Raw genomic sequence first — 19952 nt, 5'->3', positions numbered from 1 at the left:
AATTTGACTTCTGATTTTAATTTTTGTAAAATAACACAGTTAGTTTGGATTAGTAATGTTCTGTCAGTTGCAATATAATAAAGAATACATAGACTGAATTCACCAAATGGGTGAATATTTAAACATTGGGCAGACATTTTGTGTTCTCTGGTCCTGTTATTAGAGTGTCAGTGTGTGTAGTAATACTGTTGTAAAGACCAATGATCAAACAAGATTAGATATGAAACACAACTCAAATGTCAGTTGGTGCTATTTGCTGCATGTTACATATTCTAAAAAAAGATTTATAAGCATATTTTTCTTGGAAACTCATTATCTTCCAAGTCAAATAAGACAGCCAAGGGCATTATAACAGTTTAATGGGAGAATCTCATACTGTGCCCTTAGGAAAGGGTAACTGGGATATAAGTGATGTAAAATCGCTTGCAACATATATGGGTTTTTTTCTGTGTTCTCATATAGCAAAGTGGTAAGCTGCATTCACCCCTGAAAATGAAGAGTGAATGGGCAAACATTTATCAACGTTTATATAGCCATTTTCCAAGCAAGAATGATTATGTTTCTGTCTGCCAAATCTGAATATTTCAAGACTAATTTTACTTTAAAGCAGTTTATCAGGATTCTTCATGGTGTAAATGAAATATACCTTAAAAATCTGATAGCTTTCACCCAATATCCAGTCTGGACTTTTCTCTCACAGCAATTGAATGCCTGCTATTTAGATGAGCATATGGCAATGTAGAATAAAGTCTAATTTACCTTTATTAATAATCTCTTCCTGGGGCGCCTGGGTGGCGCAGTCGGTTAAGCGGCCGACTTCAGCCAGGTCACGATCTTGTGGTCCGGGAGTTCGAGCCCCGCGTCGGGCTCTGGGCTGATGGCTCAGAGCCTGGAGCCTGTTTCCGATTCTGTGTCTCTCTCTCTCTCTGCCCCTCCCCCGTTCATGCTCTGTCTCTCTCTGTCCCAAAAATAAAATAAATAAACGTTGAAAAAAAAATTAAAAAAAAATAATCTCTTCCTCTGAATGTAGGTTTATGACATGATATTTTGGTTATTATTTTATTTCTAAAGCATCCAAATGCTTGGGAAGAATTATGTGGTTTCTGAGAAATAGAGGATTCCCAGGAAATAGACAACATTTATATTACTAGAATTTCTATGGTAATTGTGTCTTCCTTAAGATCACCAGAGAAAGGAAATTAAAGTAACAACCTATGCAGCAACACTTGAGTAGTTTGATGTAGTGTAGTGTAGTACTTAGATGTAGTGTGTCAAACAAATTAAAGACCCTTACAGCCCCTTTTCTCAAGTTGGCTATCTTTCCACATTTTTTTATTATCATTGTATAACACTACCATCTGTCAAATTGTCAATTATCCAATGTGTCACACTCCCTTTCAGCCCCTTATCCAATCCATTATGATTTCAATCTATGTTACCTCTTAAATAGCTATTATACTGATTCACTTTATTGTATCTTCATAGTAAGTCTAGTCTAAATTAATATTCTTAATTTCATGGACTACTCTAGGCCCCTGAATTGATGTCTCCTCAGGTACTAGCTTCACAATCCAGTTGATTATCCTTAACGCAGCTAATGTGGTATTTTCAGACACATTGATAACGTCATATTGAATTGAATTCCAGAGCCTTTTCATTCTTCTTAAGGTAAAACCTAACACTTCTAAGATAAGGGCTAATTGTTCTGAATTCTTGCCTTCAAGTTTTATTTCATACTTTTATCTTTTTTATTTCATGTATTCAAACTAGTGGCATGTTGGAAATGGTTAACAGAAGCTTTCTGGAAGAAATGATACAATGTTGTATAATATTTAATGATTTCTGTGATGTGAATTCTCCCACTTTGGCTGGTATTCAGCTAATGTGACATCAATAAATTAAACATTGCAATGGAGAGCTTCAACAACACATTCAATGAAGCAAAATAAAGGATCAGTGAACTAGAAGAAAGGACATTTGAAATTATCCAATTTGAGGGTAAAAGAAAAAGAATGAACACAAATGAAGAAGGTCTACAGAACTTATACTGTATAACTATATAATAATACATAATTACATAATGCATAGTACTAGAAGACCTAACCAGAGCAAACAATTAAGAAAGATAAATAAAAGGCATGCATTTTTGAAGGGAAGAAGTAAAATTGTTTGTGTGTGCATATGACATGATATTATAGAGAGAGAAGCCCAATGACTCCACCAAAAAGTGTTAGAGCAAATAAATGAATTAATTAAAGTTGCAGGATACAAAATCAACATACAAAAGTCAATTACAGTTCTATACACTAAAAACAAATTATTGAAAAAAGAAATGAAGAAAACAACCCTGTTTAGTAGCATCAAAAACAGTAAAATACTTAGGAATAAATTTAACTCAGGAGGTAAAAGATCTATACATGGAAAACTATAAGACATTGATGAGAGGAATTGAAGAAAACATGAATAAATGGAAAAATACCCTATGTTCATGGAGAAGAATTAATATTGCTAAAATGTCCAAGGTATCCAAAGTCATCTATAGATTCAATGCAATCTTTATCAAGTTTCCAGTGATACTTGTAACATACACAAAACAATCCTCAAATTTGTATTGAACCACACAAGATCTCTATTGCTGAAGCAATCCTGAGAAAGAACAAAGTTGGAGGCATCAAACATCCTGATTTCAAACTATAGTACAAAGGTATAGCAATCAAAACAGTATGTTACTGGCATAAAAGTGACACATAGACCAAAGGAACAGAATCAAAAGCCCCAAAGTAAATCCATTCATGTACAGTCAACTAGCATTTGACAAGGGAGCCAAGGGTATTCACTGGCAAAAAGACAGTTTCTTTAATAAATGATGCTGGGGAAACTAGGAATTTACATGCACAATATTGAAACTGTACCCCTATCTTACACTGTTCACAAAAATATACTCAAAATGAATTAAAGACTTAAATTTAAGACTTGAAACCATAAAACTGCTAGAAGAAAACATAGGGGAAAAGGTCATTCACATTAATGTTAGCAATGATTATATGCACAGGATACCAATAGTATAAGAAACAAAAGCAAACTTAAACAAGTGGGGCTGCACAAACTGAAAAGCTTTTGCATAGCAAAGGAAATCATCAACCAAATAAAAAGGCAACGTACAGAATGGGAAAAATATTTTGAAACATATCTGGTAGGGAGTTAAAATCCAAAATATATAGGGAACTCATAGAACTCAAGAGGAAAATACAAAGAATCCAAATTTAAAAAATGGACAAAGGACCTGAATAGACATTTCTCAAGGCAGATATCCAAATGATCAAGACGTACAAAGATATGGTCAACGTCACTATTCATTAGGGAAATGAAAATCAAATCCACAATGAATTATTACTTCAATTCTGTAAGAATGCCATTATCAAAAAGACAAAAAATAACAAGCACTGGTGAGGATGTGGAGAAAAGGGAGGCCTTGTGCCCTATTTGTGGGATTGTAAATTGGTACAGCCACCGTGGAAAACAGTATGGAGCTTCCTCAGAAAATTAAAAATGGAAGTACTACGGGCACGCCTGGGTGGCTCCGTCGGTTAAGCGTCCAACTTCGGCTCAAGTTCTGAATTCATGGTTCATGACTTTAAGCCGTGTGTTGGGCTCTGGGCTGACAGCTTGGAGTCTGGAGCCTGCCTCAGATTCTGTGTCTCCCTCTCTGCCCTTTCCCCACTCATACTCTCTCTCTCTCTGAAAAATAAATAAACATAAAAAAATTTAGAAGTACTATGTCATCCAGCGATTCCAGTTCTGAGTATTTATCCAAAGGGAGTGAAATCATTATCTCAAAGAAATATATGCACACCCATGTTCACTGGAGCATTACTTATAATAACTAAAACATGGAAACAACACACGTGTCTATCAAAGAATAAATAAAGAAAATGTGGTATGTGCACACACACACAATGGTATTTTATTCAGCCATGAAAATAAAAGGAAATCCTGCCATTTGAATAACATGGATGAATCTTGTGGGCATTATACTAAGTGTAAGAAGTTACACAGAGAAAGACGTACAGTGTATGATCTCACTTAAAAGCAAAATTAAAAAACAAACAAAACAGAAACACCTAAGAGAAACAGAGAGCAAATTGATGGTTACCAGGCGTGGGGAGCTTGTGGGGGAAATGAATGGAAGTGGTCAAAGAGTATAAACTTCCATTTATAAGATGAGTAATTTCTGGAATGTTGTATACAGTATAATGATGATAGTTAGCAATATTGTATTATATATTTGAAAGTTACTAAGAGATTGGATCTTAAGAGTTCTCATCACACACACACACCACATACACACACAAATTGTAACTGTGTGAGGTAATAGATGTGTTAATTAATTTTACAGTGCTAGTCATTTTGCAACATATTGTTTGCCCCCACTTTACAGTGGTTCAACTTATGATTTTTTTTTAATTTGTGATGGTGTGAAAGCTATGTACGTTCAGTAGAAACCACACTTTGAATTTTGAATTTTGATCTTTTCCTGGTCTATGTAGTAGGATTCTCTCTCATGATGCTGGGCATGGCAGTGAGCTGCAGGTTCCAGTTAGCCATGTGATCATGTGGGTAAACCACTGAAACACTTACAACCATTCTGTGTCTGTACAACCGTTCTCTGCTTCACTTTCAGTACAGTATTCATAAATTACATGAGGTGTTCAAAACCTTACTGTTAAATAGGATTCGTGTTAGGTGATTTTGCCCAGCAGTAGGCTAATATAAGTGTTCTGGGCATGTTCGGGTAGGCTAGGCCAAGCTGTGGTGTTTGATGGGTTAGGTGTATTAGATGCATTTTAGAGTTATGATATTTTCAATTTACAACAGGTTTACTGGGATATAATCCCATTTTAAGTTGGAGAAGTTCTGTATACGTATTTCACATCATTTCTTTGCATACTTTAAACTTACACGACATTATATGTCCATTATATTTCAGTAAAACTGGAAACAAATTATGAAAGATGTAGAGTTAGGAATAGATGCTCACTATTTCTGCTCCTTTACACAATTGGTGTCGAAAACTCAGGGTCTTTGTGCATGCTGTTTCCTAGGCTCAGACCTCTATTCATTCATCATCTTTTTAAAACAAGTTTGTTTATTTATTTATTCTCAGGGAGAAAGAGAGAATGCAAGCAAAGGAAGGACAGAGAGGGAGAAAGAATCCTAAGCAGGCTCTGCACTGTTGGCATATATCGTGCTCATGACCCATGAGATCATGACCTGAGCTGAAATAAAGAGTCAGACGCTTAGCCAACTGAGCCACCCAGGCTCCCTCCCTGGGAGGGAGCATCCAATGTGCAAAAAATTACCTTTCTTTGACACTTTGCCTAGCGTGGAAAAAAACAATTCAAATTGCAATTATCATTAGGGACTGTCCAAATTCTCCTAAGCCAGACAGGAATTTTAGAGTAAATAAGATTCTCCTCAATCACATATGTGATAAATGCTATGAATTGGCATTCTTAATATCCATTCAATCCTTCTTTTAGTTACTGTGTTTAGATATCTAAAATTACATGTTTTAATCTCTACACTAAAGTTCTGTGTATAAATTTCTCTCCTCTCACAAAATACACGCTGTGAGTTTGGGAATGCAAAGTTAAGTTTGAGGCCATCTGTGTTGATGTTATTGAGCAAAGGTATGAATATATGGGTGCTGAGAGGCGGTTTTACTGGCCAGAGCCCACATTTTTCGATCTACTTATCAGCTCATGGTTATGTAATATAGTCATAGCTGCACAAGTAGCTAGAGATTCCTGATCTTCAGATTACAGCTCGTGTGATGTCTCCCTGGACAGTAGAGTCCTTCAGTGACCACAGACTTTAGCTCTGCAAGTGTTTAAGTCTTCATTGTTAACTCTCTGATTTCCACATATAGAGGAACCTCTCTTCCCTTCCATGAACACTAAGTGACTCATACTCAGAGGGCCCCATTTCTGCTCCTGTACGTTTATTAATAATCTCTTGTTTACAGACAATAGTAATCAGCTGGATTCTGAATTGACTAAAAGTGGAACTGTAATGGTTTCAATATGAGCACCACCTCGTTACACCTCACGTTTATGCATGTTTTTCACTGTTGTGTGCTTTTTCCTTCTTGGTTTTTGTTTTCTCCCTCATCGCAGAACTTCATTTTCTGCTTCCTACTCTGCATGTCTTAAAAAGAAGTGATGTGTCCTAAAGTGGCACATCTTGTGTTTGAATATTAATCAGACTGAGACTGGAGTTTTTAGTTCCCATTCCAAAGTCATAGTTAAGAAATTGCTTGGTTCCTAGTAGAGTCCAGACAAAAGTGGCCAGTGGGACAAGGTACATGGGAGAAAATAATTGCTAAACGTCCAACATAACTATGTATATCTAGGTAAAGACTTGTTTCTAGAAAACCAAAAGTATTATAAGCTTGGTAGCTTCTCCAGATATGGCTCACTCACCATAACTGCCAAAGAATAACTATAATTTACTTTAACATATTTTCTCAATTCTAAATTGCATGTTTAACAATAGCGTTACTTTTCAAATTTTATGACATTGGGATGTCTTAAAATAATGCCAAAAAACAGCTGACACAGTTTTCCAATGTGGCGGTAACGTTTTATGTTCCCACCTGCAGTGTTTTTGAGTTTCAATTGATCCATATGCTCAGTAAGATAACAGCCTTTTTTTGTCTTTTTCTCTTTAGCTATTTGGTGGGTGTGTTGCCTTGTGTTATTAACTTGTAGTTTTCTGATAATGGTTAATGTGGAGCATCTTTGCATACACTTTCTGACCATTTGATTAACTTGAATTTAAATCTATGTCCAATTATTGCTTAAAATGTCTTCATAATATTAAACTGATGCAGCATTTGAAAGTAAAGTTATTGTTCTTCCATTTGCTTGTCTACAAATGCCCGATGAAGTAATTAAAGGCTATAGAAATCACCAATTTTTTCATAACTATAGAACATAGCATTTAAAGCTAAGAGTGGTAGATCTCACTGATTGTGTGTTGTGGAGAACTATCACACTTCTGATTTTTTAAAAAAAAATTTAACATTTATTCATTTTTGAGAGTGAGGGAGACAGAGCATGAGTGGGGAAGGGGCAGAGAGAGAGGGAGACACTGAATCCAAAGCAGGCTTCAGGCTCCTAGCTGTCAGCACAGAGTCCGATGTGGGGATCCAACTCACGAACTGTGAGATCATGACTTGAGCCAAAGTCGGATGCTTAACCGACTGAGCCACCCAGGCGTCCCTATCATACTTCTGAAATTTGTCTTTCAGAAAATTTCCCCTATGAGTTTTATGGATTTATTTAAACTTATGATCACAAGACTTAAATTGTCAAATTATAGTACCCATCAGTCACACATGTTTTCCAATAAAATGTCCCTACTCTTTGAGAAAATTATTTCATGCCTTTTTTTTTAACTGATACCTTCATGTGCCCTTTCCTACTATTTACTCTTGGCTAATGAACACCCCTCAGAGTCTATGAAAAAAATCAGAATGATGTCATCACTGTCAACTGCAGAGTATGTGAGTGACCTAAAATCTATCAGGCATTTACACCCTTATGTTCTATATTGCTGCATGTTTCTCCTGACTGACGAGGCAAATGACCTTGAAAACCTCAAATATTTATCCCTCAGCTTGTGATTAGGAGTATATCCCTGTGTTTCTGCTTAAAGACTGCTCTTCAGTTGTCTTCCTCTTTCCTGCACAGTTAATTGTTCTCTATTAGATTATTACATAAGGTACATGGGAATGTGCTATTATCATCCATCATTAGAAATCTTCGTAATTCTACAATAATCTCCATTTATTTTTCTTTCTCACTTTCTCATATTAAAAACCACTTCTATCAGGCTTATACCCCCTAAAGCCCTTCCCCAAATGAATTTGCTCTTGTGAAGATCAACAGTGACTTCCATTTGCCATTTTTATGGATACCACTGTCTCCTCGTCTTACTCAACCGTTCACAGTATTCCACACAGGGGACCTCCTTATTGATGCACTTTTCCTTTTTGACTTCCATAATACCTGTCACTTTTTTGTTTGTCTGCTTTGTGTTCAAAGGTCCCTTTATGTGTAAACAGTTCTTGTCCTCTAGGAGAAGGCTTTTATCAAAATATTTTTTGTACACAGTGCCAAAAGAGTTGAAAAATATATAAGCAGTCAAATATATATTTGGTATGATGTAGTCAAAAGCAAAAATTGCCACTTAATAAGCCGAATTTGATTGATTCTGTCACTTAATTAGCAGGTTAACTATTTGGGTTAAAAGAATGTATTTAGGTATGGACAGGAAAATATTGTCCCAAATAGATATTTGTCAAGGCCAAAACAACTTAACAAACCAATAGTATTAGTGACTAGCACGTAAATACATGTTGAAATTATTAACATATTAAGTGTTTAATATTTATGTTTTATAGTAGTCTTTACAAACAAGGCAAACATAGAAGTGATAATGTTTTTCATGTGATTAGAAAATCTTGATTTTTGCAAAATAGAAAAGCATTTTCTACAAAATAACTGTAGGAGAGAAGAAATTAAAGGGCTTTTTTCAAATTAATAATCAACTTTTAGATAGCATCCAAAATATTGATTTTAAATCGCCTTATTTTCCCTACCATTTTCTTGTTTTTGCTGTTGTTTTTTGTTTGTTTGTTTGTTTTTTCCTATCAGCTTGTGGGCTGTTTAGTATTGGGTGAAAGAATAAACATTTTCTATTGGGCCTACAGATGATATGAGTAGACAGTTCCCAAGCTGAGTGGCACAGTACTCAAACTAGAACTTAAGACAAACATGGCCATTAAATGGGGCAGCTTATGTGATGATACATAACACTAGTCCATTCTGAAGGTGTTCAGATTTGTGTGACTTAGGAACTAATTTAATTTGAATAATTCAAAATATTTCCTAATGTCAATGAGTACAATGTCACTGACTTTTACCTATAGAAATGTCATATTTCAGTTAAGCTGTGTTTGTGTTTTGGCTGGGGTACGAGTAAGAAGCAAGGTCAATATTGAATAGTTCTTAGAAAACATGATGTCCTTACTTTACTGAATTCCAATATCTTATCACAAAAAGAGAGTATAAATGCAGCAATGATAAAATGGTATTTATCACCACAGGATTTTATGGTTTCCTTCCTTTCTCTTCACTTCCTTTTCCTTTCTTATTTCCTCCTCCCATCGTAATCTCCCAACAGCATCTTATTCTTGCTTCTCCTTTACATGTATTTCTTCTTTCCCAACTTCTTACCAGACCTCTTTTACAACAGTGTACCAAAAGGACTTCAACTGATAATTTACAGAGATCACCCATCAGACAAGTACAGTCAGTATGAACAGTGAAAGCTTTGGTATATATTTTTATGTGCTTCCCTGCTCTGGACACTTTCTGTAACCACCTGTGAGCCTGTATAGCCCCATCTGGCTTTAAGCCTATGCTAAAGAAACTGAAGCAATTACAACCCTTGCTTTATTTTCTCTCCTCATTCACTCTTGAAAGTAGGACTGGCATTATTGTTTCTCACTTTCTAAATTTCCAGAGAAGAGTTTGCATGTAACATTTGTTCTTTCTTTCCTGGGTCATCCTGATTGTCCATTAGCTTCTAAGTGTGACGCCTCCCCAGCCTTGTCTTACCACATCATTTGCATTAGAGAATTGAAAAAGACAACATCCAAGAGTAGCAAATTGGGAAGAAAGATATTTGTCCAACTTCAGATTTTTTCATAATACCCTCACACTTTTCACTAAATTCTCTAAATTCATCCTAGAATATCTCCTTTCATTCTTAATATCAAATGTTCTGCAAATACATATTCTTTCCCAGAGTCCATGGTAAGAAGAGTATTAGCTGACGTGTATATAGTGTTAGCAAGCATAGTTGTAAGGAAATTAAATGTATATTAATTCAATCAATCATTTACTTATTATAAGGGCAAGCTCAGAATAGAGTACCATACATGTAGAATTCTATACATCTGGGCTTCTGTTTAACACTGCAAAATTCCAGAGGCTACAGAAATAAGGAAAGAAAGAAGGAAAGAAGGAAGGAAGGAAATTAGGAGGGAAGGGAGGAATGAAGGGAGGGAGGGAGGGAGGAAGGGAGGGAGGGAGGGAGGGAGGGAGGAAGGAAGGAAGGAAGGAAGGAAGAAAAGAAAAGAAGAAAGAAAGAAAAGACTCCTTTGCAAGTGATGAATGATAAATGATGCTATTTGTTCATTTCCTGATATATTGAGATCAACCACAGTTAAACTTGTGCAAAATATGATTCTGCTGATACTCCAGTTAACCTAAAAAAGATGATGAATGGCATAAAAACCTGTGTATATCCTAAATGACTGATTCAGAGTTCCTGCACTGTTTCATGAAGTCTCATTTTTAGTAGTAGTGTTATCAGTGCAACTGGTAAAGTCCCAAAGGAATTAAAATTTACCTACAAAATGTCTCCTTTAAAAAATAGTGTTTTCACCTCTTAAAAGCAAAATATTACTCATTCTACAGTTTTCACCAATATATCCCTGAGATTCTCATTTTACTGTTGGAAATATAAAGTCCTCAATATAGTAAAACATGATTTTATTCATTTTCTTGATCCCTTTGATGGCATATAATAATATTTTATTGATTTCTTTAAAAATAAGTGTAAGAAAAATGTAGCCAAGTATTATGCAATGCAATAATCTTGGTTCCTCCAAACAAGAATTCTGGTTTAAAGATTTGGAATAAACATTCTATATGAGTACCAATAAAATTCATGGAAATATTACTTAAAGGTTAATGATTACCCCAAGGAAACCATTACATAATATTTGTGAAAGTTAGTTTACAAATATCAAGCTTGTAACTAATAACTAGATGAGATTTGTGACAGTATGTGCCCTTTAAAAAGTTAAAAAACAAAAACAAAAACTCTCCCCCTTTCCTCCATGTGTGTATGAGTGTGTGTGGCATATAAACATCCAACATACCTATGAAGTAGTTCTTGGGGTGCCTGTGTGGCTCAGTCAGTTAAGTATCTGACTCTTGATTTCAGCTTAAGCCATGCTTTTATGGTTTGGTTCATGAGTTCGAGCCTTGTGCCAGGCTCTGCACTGACAGCTTGGAATTTCATGTCTCCCCCTCTCTCTGCCACTCCCCTGCTCACTCTCTCTCTCTCTCTCCCTCAAAAATAAATAAACGAACATTTAAAAAAAAAAAAAAGGAAACAGTTCTTTTCCAAAGGCTTTTAGTCACACTCTATTTGGGTAAATTGATACTTTAAAAATTATCCTATTGCAAAATCTGAGTATTTTTCAGAAGGAATTGTCATGGATTTACTACATAACCTATATTCACTGAGATATTTCCTATTGTTCAGGAATAAGCTATTAGGTAGAACCTCAGTTGTGAACCAAGACATCATTATTGTTTGGGAATATAGACTTCTCAGATTTTATAAAAATGACTTAACTGACTATTCTCCTAAATAACTGCTATATCTACCTATTTGAAGACCGTGGTGAAATAAAGATTTTTGGGAAAAGATTATCTGTGCTATGAAGGGTAAGCCTAGTGGACTTACCCAATCCCTTATGAGAAGTTCATCCTTCCACTCTTCCCAGAATCATGATTATTGAGTGCTTCTCAAAGATACTTAGCCACAAATAACATGAATACTTTCAAGAAAGAAGGCAGACTTTTCCATAAGTTCCCATGCTGAGCTATAGCATTATTAATCATGATCTGAATAAAATTGAAAGGAGAGTCAAATATGTAGCCACTATATTGACCCCAGAGAAAGTTGTCTCCTTATAATCCAGGGAGACTCAATAATGCAGGTTAGACTAGCTTGCAACAGATCATGCATGAGCATTGAGAACATGAAAAAAAAAAGCCTCCCTCCACCTCCAGTTCAATTTTATCCTCTTTGAGGAAGAAGGAAGGCATGGACTAAGGGGTTGCCCAGGCTGTCACCATTTGAGATGGTCTACTTTGAGAGCAGTCTTCAGGACAAAGACAATTGATAAGGGTTGAGAGAGGGGCAGCCGTCCATATCTGAGAGGTCCTCAGAATAGAAACTTTATATGGATGTTTCTTTTAGAATGGTATAAAATATCCTAGGAAGAATGCTTAGCACAAAACTAGCATCCCATGAATATTAGTTGTTAGTTCTTTTACACTTTTCTTTGTACATTCTGCTGACAATATCATTCTGCCTTACTACAGATGTAACTTTATAAAAAGTTCATGTGTATTCTGTGATAGTGAATTTTCTGAATAGACCCTCAGTCTGCCATTAAAATATCAGACTTCATTGAAAGTTCTATTTGGAGGACGTTTAATTATTAACATTGGATATAAGATAATACTAAAAATGTTTAAAAATAATTTAATGTTATAAACTATTTGATAAGCTAGTGCTACGTGACTTCACTGTATGAACAATATTCTATCCATACTCTTTTTCAACTTATTAAATTTGCATATATGAAAAAGAAATATTATTGATTTCACGATGATGGAAATTCTGATTTTAAAAAACTTCAGAAAATGTTCTTTTATTAAAGAAAGCTGGGGCGGTATATTACTTAGCAAGGCTGCCATTCAAAAGGATACAATACTACTGTGGTTAAACAAGACAGAATTTTTTTCCTCCCTCACGTAAGAGCCCAGAGGCAAACAGATGGTCTGGGGTGGGTTAGTAACCGTGACCCACATAGTGATTCAACCATCCAGTCTGGGAGAATATCCTCTCATCTTCTTTTTTTTTTTTTTTTTTTTTTTGAGCTTATTTATTTTTGAGAGTATGAGCAGAGGAGCAGCAGAGAGAGAGGAAGAGAGAGAATCCCAAGCAGGCTGTATGTTGTCAGCGCAGAGCCCAATGTGGGGCTCAATCTCACTAACTGTGAGATCATGACCTGAGCCCCAAAACAAGAGTCGGATGCTTAACTGACTGAGCCACCCAGGCACCCCCAGCTTCCAACTTCTTTCTGACTTCTGTGTCAAAGCCTATGGTGGCTGCTTCAATTATTACCACTTCCTTAGTAGGAAAGAAAAAAAAATAAGAAGGTAATCATTCTCCTCATACAAATATGAACATAAATTTGTACACATTATTTCTGCTCACATTCCATTGTTGAACATTTAGTCATAGGGCTATAGCTAGTGGAAGGGAAGCTGGAAAAATGTAGATTATAGCTAGACTGTCAAGTGCCCAGCTAAAACTCAAAGGCACGAGGTTTTTATTTCCAAATGGAAGAGGGGAGAAATGATTTCTAGTGGACAGCTTGCTGTCTCTTCCATATAGAATGCCCTTCAGATCCCATGATTTGGTTTGTCACATAATCCGCATGTAAATGCTACAGTGTAGACTGACTGCTTATTTGTAGAACACCACAAATATTTTAACAATCTACTTAGGTTTCTGGATAAAAATATTTCTAGGGCATTTATCAGTAGCTTTTTCTTTTTCTTTCTTTCTTTTTTTTTTAACATTTTTTCTTTTTGAGAGAGAGAGACAGAGCACAAGTGAGGGAGAAACAGAGAGAGAAGGAGACACAGAATCCGAAGCACGCTCCAGGCTCCAAGCTGTCAGCACAGAGCCTGACGAGGGGCTCCAACTCACAAACCGTGAGATCATGACCTGAGCCAAAGTCAGTCGCTTAACCAACTGAGCCACCCAGGCGCCCCATTATCAGTAGCTTTTAAGAGATATTTTGCATTGAACGCTTTTGCCCAGCTTACAGATGAAGAAATTTCACTTTGTCAGAAGTTATACCTACCCATATAGTGTATGATAGAGAACAAACAGGGTTCTTTCTGGCTTAAAAATCAACTTTTGGTTTATCAGGATTTAAGTCATCATAGTTTTCAAAAAGAGCAAGAATTCATTATGTAATCATAGTACCTCCTATACCCTTATCAGAGCAAACGTAACATGGAGTGAATATTAATGTTAAAGACAAAAATTTCTGAGAAACACTTAAAATGAGAGAGTAGAATCATGAGCGTTTTTCAGCAGATTTTCCTCGTGGCATCCAGGAAAATCAGTAATTTATAGAAACATTTGTTTAAAGGAGTGTCTAACATTTAGACTGAAGCAAAGGAAGAAGCTTGTGTAAGAGATTCCTAAGGACTGCTATGTAATATTTCAAATATTTCTCAACTACTATGTCTGTAAATAGATCACTCCGTTAAAACACTCAAGCCCTTTACCTTTGGTGTTCAGACAGAAGGGACACGGCCTTTTAAATTTGACTCCCACTTAGCATAAGGAGCAGGGAGGACTCTGTTCATGTCCTGATACTGGTTTTCACTCCTTTGCATTGTCGTCATGCTGTGTCCTTCTTGTCCTTCCCATTCCTGCCTATATAGTACCTGGTCTGAGGCTTGTAACTGATCCCTGATTCCATATACTGTTTGATAGGCTATTAAAATTTGGATTCAAAAGCTTTACTACAAGAGTATGTGAGAAAATAGGTGGTTGTTTTTTAAGCCTAAAACACTTTTTCATTTTTATCTATTCTGTACAAAGTGTGTGTGTGTGTGTGTGTGTGTGTGTGTGTGTGTGTGTGTGTGTGTAGGAGAGGGACAAATTGTGGCTGGGGTATAAAGATTAGGCAGTTTAGTCTTCAGAGTTCAGTTTCCGTAATCAAAATTCACATACATGATTTTGTCACATGACTGTTGTGAAGATGAAATGATATAATTCATATAAAGATCCTTGTAAGTGTCATATAGTTTTAGGATTTATTATGTTAATTTATAATGAATTATGAAATCAGTTAGGCATAAATCAGATAGATTAGTAGAAGGTGGTATATCATGTATGTTAATTAAATGATACTGGGAAATTTTAGCAAATTTAAAACTTTGAGTTAGGGTCTGAATTTATGACTTAAAAAAAAATGTAGCCACTGTCTTTAATTGCATTTTTTGCCATATGCTGATGGGGACATATTTGCTCTTTTTAATTTGTGTCCCAAGCAATATTGTGTGTTATCTTTACAGACCAGATTTGGAAACTTTTTTTAAAAAAACGGAATTGTTTCTGTTTATTTATGGCTGCTGAGTTAGAAGTGACATTCATAATGAGTTTTGTTTTATTTAAAATAAGTCTGTAATGTAGTCAGTTGCATGGCAGCAGAAGATATTTACGCATATCTGTATTATGGTTATGGGAAATATTTCTTTTGAAGTCCAAGAATGCCACTTCTACTTTCACAGAACATCGAAGCCAAGCGAACATGGAATATGGTTGTAGTTTAATCATCTGCTTGACTTTAATTCCCTCATGGATTTATATTTCATTATAGCATGCTTTAAATGCTGTGTTGATAAGGGAAATAATTCCTTTATTCATATCAGTGCCTATAAAGTCCTATTTCTGTGTTTGAAATAAAGAATACACATCAAACCATCAATTCATATGGATTTAAGTGGAAGCAGACCTGCATGAATTGAATGGCTTTTTTTTCATTCCCTATAGTAATTTATTTACTATGATAACTCTAGTTGCAGGCAAGAATCTGACACTGTTTAATGAGTCTTGTGTTGTCTTGGAGAACTGTGGAAACAACAAGACATTGCCTAAGACAGTTAGGAAAGATGCTCAGATGTAGATTCCAAATCTAAAAGGTCTCTTATGTGGCAATTAGGTAAAAGAGAGCCTTAGCTTTCTGCCACCTCGTAAAGTTTTTCTCAGGAGAGATGTGCATTGCCCTAAACTCATTTCTCAGAGAAAGGCTGACTGTGATGCTTGTAAGGTTTCTCTTCCACTCACATGGCCTATCAGGCCTATTGTCTGTACGTGTCACATTGATCCACTTCTCTCTGATAGCAAGTGCCTGTTTCAAAATTAAGTATCTTACAGCCCATTGATATGAATGCGCTGTGTCACAAATAGCATCTTGGCCCTAATTAGAGGTTAAAGCTCAAAAACAAATTTAAATTCTCTATGTCTGTGGCCACGCTACATTATTTTTAATGAGAGAATTTTATCAATATCAACAATTAGAAGAACACGCGTCCTTCAAGCATGCACAGTATTAAAGTAACGAACCTAACAGCACGTGTTCTTTAAAAAGGACTTTGTTTTTTTCTTTATGGATACAATTTGCAGACTGGAAGCCTGATCAGTTTGTATCTTCTTTACTCTGTCTCTGAAGAAAAACTCACTAACATGGAGTTACAGTATTGTTAGAGCGTAAATATGCATTTAATGTAGAAAAACTACATTCATAGGGAAAATGGCAAGACTGGCTCTAAGAAAAGTTTTAGCTAAGCAGTTCTTTATACATCTGAGACTGTGCTAGCGACTGTTCCCATGAGGGAAATTTTATTTCCCTCTGCCCAGTCTCCCAGAATCAGCTGCTTCATCCTGCAGCCGTATTCTTCATGTGGCCACATTCTTCATTCTGAAGCATTAGGCAGCTACCAGCACGATAGCCCATATGTGCAGCGACTTGGGGCATAGGAAAAATCTCTACCCAGCAATGTCAGCGGTACTTGACTGCTTCCTTCCAGGATGTCATGTTTCAAATCTTGGTGTGCTGTTAATCTTCCCCTTTTTGGCCTTCCCTGGTCAGTGTAACATTCCCCTAGCATATATATATATATATATTTGGACTTCTTGGATAACTCTGCATTTATCTATCAGAGTTCTAAACTTACCATTTCATAGAAACGTTCCCCTTCCATTTTCAGGGAGAGGTAGTGGGAAAGTGGTTGCTAGTTACCATTCGCTCCCTAAGTGTTCTAGTACCCCCGAATTTTTTTTTAACGTTTATTCATTTTTGAGAGACAGAGTGCAAGCAGGGGAGGGGCAGAGAGAGAGAAGGAGACACAGAATCTGAAGCAGGCTTCAGGTTCTGAACTGTCAGCACAAAGCCCGGCATAGGGCTCAAACTCATGAACCCGTGAGATCATGACCTGAGCCGAAGTCAGACGCTTAACCAACTGAGCCACCCAGGCGTCCCAACCCCTGAAATAGTTTTTTTTAAGTTTATTTATTTATTTTGAGAGGAAGAGAGAGAATGCAGGCAGTAGGGAGGAGCAGAAAGAGAGGAGAGAGAAATCCTAAGCAAGTTCCAATGTTCAGGTGGAGGCTGACACAGGGCTTGATTTCACAACCATGAGATAGTGAACTGAGCTGAAATCAAGAGTCGGACACTTAACCGACTGAGCCACCCAGGGACTCCCTGCCCCGAGATATTGTGGCTATAATGTGAATATATATTAGTTCTTTATTCAGCAGTAATTAAGAACCTACAATATTCTTGGTTCTGTTAAACTATGGAAGGTTGTTTTGACGAATGCAGTAAATCAGTCACTGTCTTTTGAAAATTTAAATTTGAATAATTCAAATGAAAATAAAATACAAAAGAATAAACATATGCCAATATGGTTGAAAGAGATTATGCATTTTACTAATTTTATTTAAATTAAATATTTTTATGGTATGTTTAATGAATCAGCAATGACATACTCTTTAGAATAATAAATAATTGGCATGAATAATCTTGCTTAATGACAAAGACCTTATACTAACTTTGTGTTTGAGGTTTTCTGGTGGTGGTTGTTCTTGGAGTTTTTGTACTATGATTCTATTAATTATTCCTCACAATTTAAAACTTTATTTGAAATGTTATGGCCTTAAATGTTGAGTGCTTATGAGGAGAGAATTCCTTAAATAACTGGACACTGGGAAATTTAATATAGTTGTGTGGCTTTCATTCTTGGCTAGTATGATGATATTTCCAGATATCAGCTAATTCTTCCAGATACCAGCTAATTTGTTTAATGTTTCCTCCCTTTCTCTTTTTCACCTATGAACTAACTACATTTGAATGTCCTTTTGTTTTCACTTAGAAAGTTATGAGCCAAAAACTATGTCTTGATTTCATTCCTAAATGTGTTTTCCATTTTCTCCCGACTATGAATTCTCAGTTTTATGAAGATAGGATTCCGAAGGATTTGCTTTCTGATGTTCCTGGGTTCTTTGAGGCTGACATCTAAATATTTGCTCTGGGTTTTATAAAATATTTGATTAAGGATTAGTGTGTGCTTACTCATGATCCTGCATTCTTTAGTCAGTGTTACCTAGATGCAAATTCTGCCCGTGTGATATATGCACACTGCTATTTCTAAACATACACACATACAAACCCTCACACTCTGCTAGCTTTAGAATTAAAAAGCTCATAAAATATTTATTAAAAGGTTTATAAACTACAATAAAATAGAATGACACCAGATTCTGTAGAATTGTCTACAAATATTATAAATGAATAATCATGTTTCAGTAAGCTATCAAATGAATTTAAAAAATGATCTAATTGAAAGAGATGTACCTGAAGCAAGTAAAATTTGGGTGCCTAGAAAGTTGGGTGCACATTAAATTCAATTTTAAATACTATTCCCACAGCCCCGATACCAATTCTCTAAACTTATTATTTTTTCAGCACTTCTTATATTATTTGCTTAAAATAAGGTTCACATACAAAAGTAATGAGATAAAGTTAAATCAATTCTTTGTCAATATTTCTGTTTGTTTACCTTGGGCAAGTCAAACAATCTCACGGAGCCTTGATTTTTTTTTTTTTTCCAGCTGGCAGAAAATATATTTGGCTTTGATACCAAGGTAGCTTTTAACTGAAATAAATAAATAATTAAATACCTCTATCGCTTTAATTGTATGAAAATTAACTCTAAGGGCACCTGGCTGGCTCAGTCGGAGAGTTGCAACTCTTATTAACGGGGTTGTGAGTTCAAGTCCCTCATTGGGTGTAGAGATTGCTTAAAACACAAAAACATAAAATATTAACTCTAATAAATTCCTTTATATATTTTTTACATTAAAAAAGTTAATGTTTATTTATTTTTGAGAGAGAGACAGAGAGAGAGAGAGAGAGAGAGCATGAGGAGAAGAGGGGCAGACAGAGAGGACAACAAAATCCAAGCAGGCTCTATGCTGTCAATATAAAGCCCAATGTGGAGTTCGAACCCACAAACCTAGCGATCATGACCTGGGCCAAAGTTTCACTCTCAACCAACTTAGCCACTTAGGCAACCTCCGTTTTATGTTGAAAGAGTAATAAAAAAAGATGGTACCATGCCTTCAACTCTGATATTAAAGAAAAGAGTAATCTACTTGAATCTCAGATTTTATCCTCATATTTAATTGAATAAATTCATTTAGAACTGTAACATTTATTTAAGAATGAACGAATTCTGAATTAATGTAAGAAGACAAACTATGTGCAAATATTATTTCAAAAGGCATATATTTGATTTTAGCACGAAATATTGTCATATTTTATGGCTCCAATATTAATTTCAGTGACGTGATGAGAAGTTAAATTAGCTAATAACAAGTTATATTCACACATATATACCCCCTGTACACAGACACCAGGCATACAGTATATTATGTATATAAATCAATATCAAATTAAAGTATTAAAATATATAAAATTAACGTATATAAAGTATATGAATCAATATCAAAATCTTCCCCAATTATTTTTTTTCTTCTTTTTTTCTTTTTTTTTTATTTATATATGAAATTTATTGTCAAATTGGTTTCCATACAACACCCAGTGCTCATCCCAAAAGGTGCCCTCCTCAATACCCATCACCCACCCTCTCCTCCCTCCCACCCCCCATCAACCCTCAGTTTGCTCTCAGTTCTCAACAGTCTCTTATGCTTTGGCTCTCTCCCACTCTAACCTCTTTTTTTTTTTTTTCCTTCCCCTCCCCCATGGGTTCCTGTTAAGTTTCTCAGGATCCACATAAGAGTGAAACCATATGGTATCTATCTTTCTCTGTATGGCTTATTTCACTTAGCATCACACTCTCCAGTTCCATCCACGTTGCTACAAAAGGCCATATTTCATTTTTTCTCATTGCCACGTAGTATTCCAT

This window comes from Herpailurus yagouaroundi, unplaced genomic scaffold (genome assembly GCF_014898765.1).
Source record: "Herpailurus yagouaroundi ecotype Mexico unplaced genomic scaffold, PumYag 164, whole genome shotgun sequence".
NCBI lineage: Eukaryota > Metazoa > Chordata > Mammalia > Carnivora > Felidae > Herpailurus > Herpailurus yagouaroundi.
This window is presented reverse-complemented; position numbering follows the sequence as displayed.